We start from the raw sequence: 12,576 nt of genomic DNA on the forward strand, positions 1-12,576 counted from the left end.
ATAGTCATTCAAAAGATATTTGCTGAATTAAGCCAACAGAGATTACAGATTGGAGTCTGAGATTAAAGCCAATTGAAGAATACAAAGCAAGAGACAGCGATCCACCATGTCATTTGAGACCTGAATCAAGCTATAGCTGTGGCTAGACCAGTGTCTTTTTTCAATTTTTGAGCCAATATATTTCTTATAAAATGCTTTTTAAATTTTTTTTTTTGCTCAAATGAGATTAGTTTGGGTTTTCTGTCACTCCTTTTCAGAAAAATTCTGGACAAAAATTTTATTTTTATTGTAGTTGATATTACTTTGTTTTTATTCTATTCTTAGAATGACAATTTGCATTCTCTGTATTGTGAATATGCCAAGCAAGACAATATTAGGAGGGTCATCTTTTTAAAATTATCATCACCTACAAATTGGTATGAGAAGTTGTCAGAAAATTGCCATGTCTACAATTAAGTAAAAAGGAAATGTCATTTAGTAAATTCGTGTAAGGTTTTTTTTCTTTTAAATCTCCAGTTAAATGGTTAGGAAAGTGAAACAATTATATCAACTTATTTGTGTAAATATGTGTGGTTTATTCTCTTAGTGCAAAGATTTTTTGTGCTTCATTTAAGAGGGTGGGAGGAAGCATATAGAAAACCAAAAAGAAACATTTTACAAAGTTTCAGATTTGAGCATTATAACTTAGTTCTTCACAGAAAAATGTCATGCAACCAACTAAATATAATAAATGAAAAAGGTGATAAATCACATTAAAAATGTAGTATAAGAAGATCTAGAAAGAAGTGCTATTTAATCTGAACCTTTAGAGATGAGTGGATTTTTCAGAAGGTGAGGATAAAGGATGAGTAGACTGGGAGGGAATAAAGAAAGGAAACAGCAGGCTGTATTTTCGAGCTAGAGTGTAATGTTTGCTATGAGTTAGCAGGTGATAAGGGATAATTTGGAGTAGATGTTATAAAGCCTTGACAGCCACGCAAGGATGTTGAACTATATTCTTCAGGCAATGGGGGTGGGATCTCTCAGAGGTTTGGAAACCAAGGAGGGCTCGCTCCAGTATACATTATAGAGCATAACATGGTTGGAAATGTGAGGGATAGATTGGAGAAAGGGAATAAGGAAGCCTGCTGTCAAACTGATAATGGATAATATGAATCTGACATAGAGCTTTAGGACTAAGATTGGAAGAAAAGAAATATTTTTCAGTTTCATTTCCCTAAGATACTCACTTCATGCCTGGACCATTCGGAATATTTGCAATCCCTTACTTTTGCCATGTTTTCTCATAAAACCTCACCTCTTTACAGGCTCTTCAGAGCAAGAGGAAAGCCCTTTTCTTCCATACATCCCGGAAGCGCCTGTTTATTAACTGACCCAGCAGAGTTGTCTTCTTGGAAGGCATCTTCCCCCTACACTGCTCGATGCACTTCTGTGCTTCCTTGAAAAGGAGAACATAGGGCAAACAAATACAATTTGAATTTAATCCTGAATTTAAATTCAGATACAGAATCACACTGTAATTCATGCAGGCAACCCATTTAAAAAGATTAGGTTAGTGAAATTAATCCAAAAGTTTAGCAGAATATAGCTTCTATGAAAATAGCATTGAAATGTTCATTATACAGAGATTATCTGTTTGTTTCTCCAAACAGTTACCGACATTGTCTGAATTTTTGTACCTTAGTTTTTTTTTTTATCCCTTTATAGAATCTATCACCTCATTCCATCAGTTTTGTCTTCGAGATGTATCCTGGCTTTTTCATTTCTTCTATTTTTATGGCCTCTTCCTTGGCCCTAGTACATATCACTTTATTTCTAAATAATTTCTACAGTTTATTTACTAGAATCTTTTTTTCTCCCATTAGTTATATACATCTGATTAATCTTCTTGAAGAAATGATTTCAACATATCCCTGCAATGTTCACGATCATTCATTTCTTCTATAATATTGCTAAACCCCAGTGGAACTGTATAAATTACAAGTTTGTCAACAGTCTGGTCATTCCATTAACCTAATTTTCCATTCCTTTATCCCAATCCCTTTTCCTAATGCAGTGAGTGCTGTCTACCCACCGCCCTCCATATACAGCTCTCTGCCTTTATTCCTTCTATGACATCCACAGGAAATGCCCTGGGTCTTCCTGGTTTCAGTTAGAGAAAGGTCTAAGCTTTCATAAGAGACCAAAACCACGGTGGCTTAAAGAAGAATGTTAATTCACTTACCTGTACCTCCCCTGGGTGACAGGCTGGTAGGCTTTATTCTACATGGGCATTCAGTGATTCAGATTTCTTTAATGGTTTAGTTTCACTGGTATCTAGATTCACATCTTCGTCTCTGTTATCAAAGCTGGATACAGGACATCTTGTAGTGATCGTGAAGAGGAAATTAGGGAGGGCCATGCAAACAATTTTCTTTTAAGCAAGTAAGGCAGAAGCTATACATGTCAGTTCTTCCCAGATCTGTTTGGTGAAGACTTAATCACATGACTGTATAATGACTCACAGAGGAGAACTAGAAATGTATACTCTAGATAGAAGGCCACATATCTTCTTTAAATTCCATTATTATGGCAAGTGAGAAGATAAATTTTGTTGACCAACTACTGATATACTCCTCTTTATTGATTAAATTTAGACCCATCTTTAATATTTCCTAATCTTATTTCTTCTCACAGTTTCAAGTATTTCTCTGTCATCTGATAAGAAAACTTAGAAAATAGGTCCATATTTTACTTTCTGAAAGTCAACTTTATTGACGTATAATTTAACTCATTAAGTGATTACATTTTAAGACACCCATTGATAAGCTTTGATGAATGGTAAGCATCCGTGTGATACTAGCCACAGTCAAATTATAAAACAGTTCCATCACCCCGAAGTTCTCTGGTTAATCCCGGTTTAGCTGACCCCACTCTGCTTTCTATCACTATATGTTAATGGAGTCATGATGTGTATATTATTTTTTATCTGCCTCCTTTTGATTAGGAAAATTATGGAGATTTATTTATAATACACATACATTATATAAATAAATTTGAGGTGGTCCTACTTTATTAATTTATTCAACAAAATTTCACTGAACATCTAATCTTTATAAGATACTGTGTTGGATACTAAGTTATCAGACTGGTAGTTTAGCCAAATTACGAAAAAGATATAAATAATAAATGGATTCCTGAGAAGACCGAGCCTGTCTCTTAGATATTCGATTTCAGTTGTTCTGAAATATGGGATTCCTTATATTAATACTCTAAATTTTTATTAAAAAATCATGCAGAAGAATCCAAATAATTTATATAAATATTTTGCTGTCAAGGAGGTGAGCTATGTAATTTATTCACAATCTTAGCCAGATGATCAAAGTTAACCATCAATGGTGTTGTCACGCTGATAATTTATACCCTTAATAAGATGTGTTAAGAATGATGCTTCACTTCTGTGATCTTCCTTCTGAAACAGCATAACCACAGTCTAATCATGAGAAAAAGTTTAGCAAAATCCCAACTGAGGCACATTCTGCAAAATACCTGACCAGCCCTCTTTAAGACTGCCAAGGACATTGAAAACAAGGAAAGTCTGAGAAACTGAGACATTGGTTTTTTTGGCTTCTCTACGTCAGCTTTAATTATTGGTATTTTATTACTAAAATATAATATAAAAATAAAACTGAATAAAAACTCCCAGCTCAAAAATTACTATAAATCCAAAACTAATTTATGAGTTAGACACAAACACAATGACAAAATGAAAGAGCCATTAACATTCAACAAATAAGAGTAATGTTATTGTGCATTGTTTTGAATTGTTTGTTTTTGGTTGAAACTAAATTGCTAATCACAAAATAAATAGGGTGAGTTTATACTATGAGGGGTCACTCCTTGTCCTACTTGTTGTTCTTTTTAAAAAGTACTATTTTGTTTTCCACTTAAAGTACAATGAAATTTTCATTCACACTTTGCTATGACATTATTCAACCTTCACTTTTTGTAGCAAGCATCAGTCACTTCCATATCAAATCCTTCCTTATTCCTAACTTCGCTGTTTAAGAAAATCAGTGTAGGGCTTCCCTGGTGGCGCAGTGGTTGAGAGTCCGCCTGCCGATGTAGGGGACGCAGGTTCGTGCCCCGGTCCGGGAAGATCCCACATCCTGCGGAGTGGCTGGGCCTGTGAGCCATGGCCGCTGAGCCTGCGCTCCGCAACGGGTGAGGCCACAGCAGTGAGAGGCCCACATACCACAAAAAAAAAAAAAAAAGAAAGAAAATCAGTGTAGTACAGTGTATGCTGATGAGACCAGCAATACGAACAAGTATAAAGAAAGAGACCAATACTGAGTGGCTGTACTTGGTCATAAACCTGTATTTTAAATGGTCAGACATATACTTCAGTTATTTTTTAACGTACTTACTAAATGTATGAAAGCATTACATTTTAAGGCTTATGGAGAACTCTGAAATCCAGGAATGAGTGTCCACACCTCCCACTGTAGAAATATTGTTCTAGAACATGCCATGATGATTTCCAGATATGTGCTGAGGATTCACTAAAGATTTTGAAAAGTGCTTCTGAGAGTTTAAAATAGAAATATTGCATATCATGTATCTGTGTGTGTGGGAAAAACTGGAGGTATGGAGACCAGGCAGAAGGACAACTGAACTTCAGGTGTGGGAGGGTAGGAGCTCCTGCTAGGTCAGTGATGTAGCAAAGTAAATAGAATCAACACACTTCATCAACAGTTTGGAAATAAATGTTAATGTTAATATTAAGGTTTCGCATCAGAATGACTGGGAGAATGATTGAATATTGTATTGGCTTTCTATTGCTGCTTTAAAAATTACCATAAACCTAGAGGCTTAAAACAGTAACAATGTAGTATCTCACCGATTCCGTAGGTGGGAAGTCTGGGCATGCACATCTGACTTCCCTGCTTAGGGTCTCACTGGGCTGAAATCCAGGTATCAGCCATGACTCTGGTTTTCGTTTGGGCTCCAGATTCTCTTCCAAGTTCACTGGTTTGGCAGAATTCCTTTTCTGATGGCTGTAAGAGTCAGGCCCCCGATTTCCCTCTAGCTGTTGTCGCTGGACCACTCTCAGCTTATACAGGCTTCCTGCAGTGCGACCTGAAGGTGGTTCTCAGCAGCGGTCTTTGCTTGGGCCCTGCCAGTGTCCTGCAATCCCTGGCATCCCCTTTTGTGACCTGCTGGAGAAAATTATCTGCTTTTAAAGACGTCCCTAAATTAGATCAGGCCCACCTCAGTAATCTTCCTATCTTAAAGTCAACTGATCCGAGACTTCAGTTACTTCTGCAAAATCCCTTCACAGCAGCACCTAGCCTAGTGTTTGACTGAATAACTAGGAGAAGGTGTATGTATACCAGGGGTTGGGAATCTTGGATTTGGGGGTGGGTGGTATCTCAGAATTATGCCTATTACTATACTGTTAGGGAAATCTGAAATTCAGATAGATGAACAGTCATTCTCAAATAGTAGTTAGAATTTTCAGACAGGATACCAAGACTGAAATAATTGTGAGAGACTGCACAGGTAATGTAAATGAATAAAGCTGACTGAGTGTTAGAAAACATAACAAAATTCCAGCAATAAAGGACAAAATCACAGTAAAGGAGTGCTGCTAGATTACCTTTATACAAGTTAGAGCTGCTATGAGGGAAAAAATGCCCAGCTTGCCAGATCTTCTGGCTTTTTAAAAGAAGCCAGAAAGTCAGGTTTTTATGTATCTCCCAATTTCCAAATGTTGGCAACTGTTTTAAAAGATTTATAACTATGTACAGGCCAAAGTTATATGGGCCAAACAAAACGTATCAGAGGGCAAAATCTGGCCTGTAGCCTGCCAGATTTTGACCTCTGCTCTACAATCATAGGATTGATTTTTTTAAATTGCTTATTAAATCCCTCATTAATGTGTAGTCACACCTCAGGCTGGTGTCCAGAGTAACTCAGACTTCTTTCAAACTAACTGAGCGACCTGAAAATTACACTTTATGCTTCCCTAAGCTAATTAAAAATGTCCTAATTACAGGTATTTTGTGAGTTTGCTGCTGTAGAAAACTGAAATTTGAAATCTTGCTATTTTTAGAAATTATGAAGAGGTTTCTGGAAATTTAATTTGATTGGTATCGCTAATAACTGTTGATGAAAGTAGAATGCTAGAATTTGTCATGCAGTTTAATTCAGATTTATGAATAGATGGGCCAAGAGGAAGAGAAATAAACTCAGCCTATAATGGACATTTTGCTTGGTTTCAGAGCTTCAGAACAGGGCTTTGACACATTGCCGACAGCATTTATCTTGTCAAGCACACATATATGTGCATACACCTGTATCTGTACAGCTACGCATGTGCCAGAATGCACACTGCCATATTATAGTGACCAGGAATAAGGACTCTGAGTCACATTCATGAAATTCATGACATCTCAGTCCTCATTTTGAGCTGTGCCATTAAACTTTCTAAGCTTCACTTTACTCTTCTGTCAAATGAGGCTAATACTATTACCCAGTTTTTATGGTTTAAAACAATATAATACATATAAAGCCCTTAAAAGCGTGTTCACCCATTGCAACAGTCCATAAATACTATCAATAGATTGTGTATAAACATGTTTATTCATATGGATACATATATGTTATTTTACATTTATACTAATAAACTATCATTTAATATAATTAGCAGTGCCAGAGAAAACAATTTGGCCTGAAAATCTTATTTACACGATTTTGGAATTTTTTTCAGATTAATGTAAATATTATTATGTTAGTTCATTTGATTAACGACCAGAGCTAGAAGAGGCATATTTGAAGGAGAAAGGGTATTTTCAAGGTCATTCTGAGTGATATTTATCGGAAAACCAGTGCTGAGGGCATCATTCAATTATGTAGAGTACAGAACAGGAAATTGCATGCAGCGTATGTGGATGGGATCTCTGCAGACAGTGACATCAGCAGGCAAAATTCAGCTGCAAGAAGGATCTTGGTGTATCAAAATCACAAATTAAGAACTCCCATGACTAAATATACACCCACTGAGTCATTAGAAAAGACGTAAGTCTTAAGTGTCAATAACTAGGCATTCAGGATATTTGCTTTCCCAGCCAGAGTCAATACGTCATCATATTTGCTCTTGAGGGAGTGAAGGTTGTTGGGCACAAAAGCGAAATTAAAGACTATCTAAGATAGATGACCTGTGTCATTAGCACAGTTCTCAGGCTCTTTCAGGTCAAGGTTTTGTGGTGGTAAAATTGTCAAGTTCAGGAAACCTTTTCCTGCTGTGTTTTTAATCACTGCTGTGTGTGATTCTTCTCAAAGAATCAGTCCACTTGCATTATCTGAGATCTCTTCCCGCTGCTGGTACCTGTCATCGTATATACTCACTTCTCTCTTTAGTTCAGGCCTTTATCATCTGCTACCTGGATTATTGGAACATTATAATTGATTTTCCTGATTCCAGCCTCTGAACTTTTATGTGTGACATTCTGTCTGCCATCAGAATCGCCTTTAAGAAATGCAACGATTATCATGCTCAGTCTGTACTCTAGCACCCTTAATAGCTCCTTATTGCCAATAATATGATCCAAAGTCAGATTGCCAAGGAGTCCTTTTGTCGTTTATGTTGTATTTCAACCCTATTAGAATACTGAACTTATCCTGAAGCTTTCTAACTCTTTGACTTTCAGTGTTCTGCTTTATCAGCTTAGGATCCACTTGTAATTCATAATGTACTTGCCTCTAGAAAACCTGCACTCCCCAAAACTTATGTCATGTGAATGCCACCCCGATGAATAATCTTGTGATTAATAACTATAGTAATAAATCTCTCATCTTGTAGAATGCTGCTGTGTGTCACACTCTTGGCTGAATGCTTCACATTCATTGCCTTTATTTGAGCTGCACAACCCTTCTCAGAGGATACATTTTTTCTTTTTTCTTTTTTTGCGGTACACGGGCCTCTCACCGTTGTGGCCTCTCCTGTTGCGGAGCACAGGCTCCGGACGCGCAGGCTCAGCGGCCATGGCTCACGGCCCAGCCGCTCCGCGGCATGTGGGATCTTCCCGGACCGGGGCACGAACCCGTGTCCCCTGCATCGGCAGGTGGACTCTCAACCACTGTGCCACCAGGGAAGCCCAAGGATACATTTTTTCTATCCCCATGTTGTCAAAGAGGAAACTGAACTTTGGAGAGAATAATAATCCATCCGATGACATAGGTGTCGGTGCCTGGACTTATAATATCCAGGTGTTTACAGTAAGGTCCTTGCTGCTCCTATAGATCTTTATTTTTGTGTCTACAAACATATTTTGCCTCATCATGTTGCCCTTTATGGAATGTGTTCAGGTCTGTCTCTCCAATTAACTATCTACCTTAAAGTTAGAGACTGACCTCTTTGTTCCTCCAGGCCTAGAAAAATTGTGCTCAATATATTTTAAATAAATTAAGTGATGCACACCTCCATATAGTCCTACAATTTCAAAAAATATATCCAATCTGAAAAACTGCAACTTTATATATTATCCTCTTTGATTCTCATGGTGAGGTATGCAGCAGATACCATCATCCCATTTAACAGATGAAGAAACTAAGGTTTGGAGATACAGGGTCCTTATCAGAAATACTTACTGGTAGCTACTAAGTGGATGAGCAAGTATTTGAATACAGATATTTTGTTTCTTAATATAATGCTCTGCCATCAACGCTTAAATTTCTTTTATTAAAATATCAAGGTTATATGCATTTGAAATAATCTAGATATCAGAATAAAAATTTCAGCTCTCATGAAGATATTTGGCAATACTTAAGATTGGAAGGGAGAATAGCTTTGCTGCTTGGGTCTATCACTCACAAAATAATACATTCAAGGGCCACACGTTTTTTAAAAAATCACAACCTCAGAAGTTATTTTTTCACTTATTATTTGTTTAGGGAGATACTTCTTTTCCTTCAGTACTTGAGAATGTTGTGCCACTTCCTTATGGCTTCCAAGGTTGCTGAAGAGAAATCCACTATCCTTTGAATTGTTTATACCTTATAGGTAAGACAACATTTCTTCCTCTCTGCTTTCAAGATTTGTTTCTTCAACTTTTGGTCTTCAGAAGTTTGATTATTATGTATCTTGGCATGGATTTATTTGCGTTTATCCTGTTTGGGTTTGCTCAGCTTCTTAAATTTGTAGGTTTATGTCTTTTTTCAGATTTAAGAAGTTTTTAGCCATTAGCTATTGGAATACATCTTCAGCCCTACTCTCTTTCTCCATTCCTCCTGCGACTCAGATGACATGAAATGCAGATCTTTTGTTATAGTCCTACAGGTTTCTGAGGCTCTGTTCATTTTTCTTCCATCAGTTTTCTCTCTGTTGTTCAGATTGTGTAATTTTTCTCTTCTGTCTTTAAGTTAACTGATTCTTTCCTGTGTCAGCTCCATTCTCCTGTTGGACCCATTCATAGAATTTTTTAACTTCAGTTTTTGTATTTTTCATTCCTAAAGTTTCCAATTTTTTGGTGACATTTTTTATTCCTTTGATGAGACTTTCTACTTTTTCATTTCCTTCAAACATATTAGTAATTGCTCATTAAAGTATTTTTACAATAGCTACTTTAAACTCCTTGTCAGATAATTCTAACATCCTTCATCACAGTGTTGATGTCTGTTGATTTTCTTCTAATTTAATTTGAGATTTTTTTGGCTTTTGGCCTAAGTGATTTTGGATGTATCTTGGACATTATGGATATTACGTCACAAAAATCTGGATATTATTTAATCTTCTGTTTTAGTGGTCCTTCTCTGACACCATGTCAGCAAGAAAACTAACATGATTTGCTGAGTGGGGTGATAATTCAGGCTCCCCAGCAGGCCTCTGCAGTGACCATTTTAGCTGGGACTGGAGGGGAACCTCATAACTGTTCTTCATGTGGTCTCCATTGACACTTTGGTTATGTGTGTGTGTAGGGGGAACTCCTTACTTCTAGGTGAGGATGAAACTCCCAGATCCCCAAATGGCCTTCTTTGAGACCACCCTGGTGAGGGATAAGTGAGCATCATCATAGCTATAGGCAAAGTTGGAAATCTGGGCTTTCAATTTTGCCTTTGCTGACAGTGGTGATGCTGGGTCCATGGTTCTATTCAAGGTACGTGTCTGAAAGTTTTTTGTATTGGCAGGATGCTACTTTCCCAGTCCTTCGCTTAGATAGAGCAGCTTCCCTTGGCTTTTTAGGTCTGTGCTCCTTGATGCCTTCAGGTTGATGTCTTCTTCAGCACCCAGGCTGGAATAGGTGAAGAAAAGATACGCCAGGGAAGCCACCACTGTGTCATTGCTTGAGTCTCTAGGTTCTTAGAAGCCTTACCATTTTTTCTCCATCTTGATTAGTGATCCCAGCAGAAGTAGTTGTGGAGTAGTTGGTAGAAACATTTAAATGGGTTAAAAAGGGATATGTTGAAGGCAACACTATGGAGACAGTAAAGAAGCTCTGTGATTTCCAAGGATAAGTGGGGAAAGAGGGATGAATAGGATAAGTACACAGAAATTTAAGGGCACTGAAGCTATCCTTCATGATACTGTAATGGTGGATACTTGTCATTATACTTTTGTCAAAACCTATAGTATACAAAACACCAAGTGTGAACTTTAAATTATAGTCTTTGGTTAATAATGATGTATCAATGTATTGATCTTATCTGAAACATCTTACGAAAAATCCCAAACGAACTTTTTGGCCAACCTGGTAGGTTCATTAGTTGTAACAAATGTACCACTTTGATGGGTGTTGATGATTAGGGAGAGGGGTCTTGGGGGAAATCTCTATACCTTCTGCTCAATTTTTCTGTGAATTTAAAACTGCTCTAAAAAACAAAGTCTAATTTATTACAAAGAAGCAAAAAATAATAAATATAGCATTTTTAATAAAAAAAATGTATGTTCTTGAGGAATTTGAGAAAGAGACCAACAGCCATTTTTCAAGAAGTTTTGCTCTGAATATGAGCAGAAAATGAAATGTTAGCCAGAGGAAGAAGTGGGGTCGAAGAAAGCTTTTTTTTTTTTTTTAATGGCATGTATTAAAGCAGGATGTAGCAGAGAGCGAAAAATGGAAAGTGTGTAAAAGGGAGCACAATTTCCAAAGCAGAAATCCTTGAGTAAGTGAAAGGGGATAAGATCCAGATGCATGAGATAGGAGGCTACGTTTGGAGAAAGAATCTAGGATAAAGAGATAAAGATAGTTATTTGGGCAGAGAGTCATAAGCAGAACAACACAAGAAAAGAACCTTATGAAGAATTATCTGTCTCATATATCCTTTAAGTTATGGATACTCAGTATCATTTTAGTGTTACATTTATACGTTTTTATAACCACAGGTGCTATTAACTTGCCCTCAGATAAAATAAAGTAGGAAAACTCCTTTTCCAAAATCTAAATCTAAATCAGGTTCAGATTTACCATGAAAATAGAATAATGTCAAAATAACACAGGTTAATAACCAGGAAATAAAATTTTCTTAGACAATATAAATAGATATTGACTTACTTACAATGCACGATTAATGACAGAAATCCAATAAACCACGTGTACTTCCTTTGAAATGTCCCTAAGAAAAGAACAGACTTTTCTCTATTTTGCTCATTTAGAGCCATTCACCATATTTAGCATCTGGTAGACCAACAACAATTAGCTTCTTTTTCTTACTTGACATTTTTAAATTTTGTGAAACATGGGAGTTCATATTTATTAACTACCTAAGCTATTACTTTTCTCAAAAGAATTTTCCCTATTTCCTTTTCCTACTCTACAATTTTGGTCAGGAGAATGAACCCCATTAAATGCAAGAACAATAGACACCGTTATTGGTTATTTCAATGGCAGATAAGTTAGTTTAAAGGAATGAAATGCCAGTTCAGCTGTGAAGTGATGTGATATGATGCTGGAAGCTTCTGAACATATTTTATGCTTGACAGTAATAATATTGAATTAATATGTCCCTGCAAGGCTTAGAAAATCTGGTTCAAATTTAGCCCAATTTATCAAGGTTTGGCAGAGTTATAAGAATTAACAAATCATGCTGTGACTTAAAATTAGCATTATGAATATTTAGTAACTGTTAAAACTGTGCACTAAATACATAAAATGTCACTGTCATCGTACAGAAACAGTTTCAAACATAAGAGAGGAAGGTTTATTACACAGTCCAGTATAGTACAAAATGCAACATTTGATTTTGCTTTTAAGACCAGCGTCTTTATAAATGTTCCTTTATTAGTAATAAAAAGTCTTCCACATCTGCTGCAAAGATGTCAGCTCAGGATATCTTTCTTATGTCCAATCTGATTGTCCTTTTCATTACTCATAGCACATGGAAAATATACAGTGACACTCCGTCCTTGTAACAGGCAGGAGAGCGCCCTTCCAGAGACTGTTTCTCCTTGTCTTGCTGTAGAATCCATGGGGGATCTGAAGGTTATATGTAGTTGTTTGAACCCTAACTAAATAAAAGTGGAAAATTCTTTGACAAATGTGTATGACATACATTTGTCCCTTATAAGTCCGTTATGTACACTTTTATATCAGCAAATTGTAA

The sequence above is a fragment of the Phocoena sinus genome, chromosome 18 (assembly GCF_008692025.1).
Source record: "Phocoena sinus isolate mPhoSin1 chromosome 18, mPhoSin1.pri, whole genome shotgun sequence".
Classification (NCBI taxonomy): domain Eukaryota; kingdom Metazoa; phylum Chordata; class Mammalia; order Artiodactyla; family Phocoenidae; genus Phocoena; species Phocoena sinus.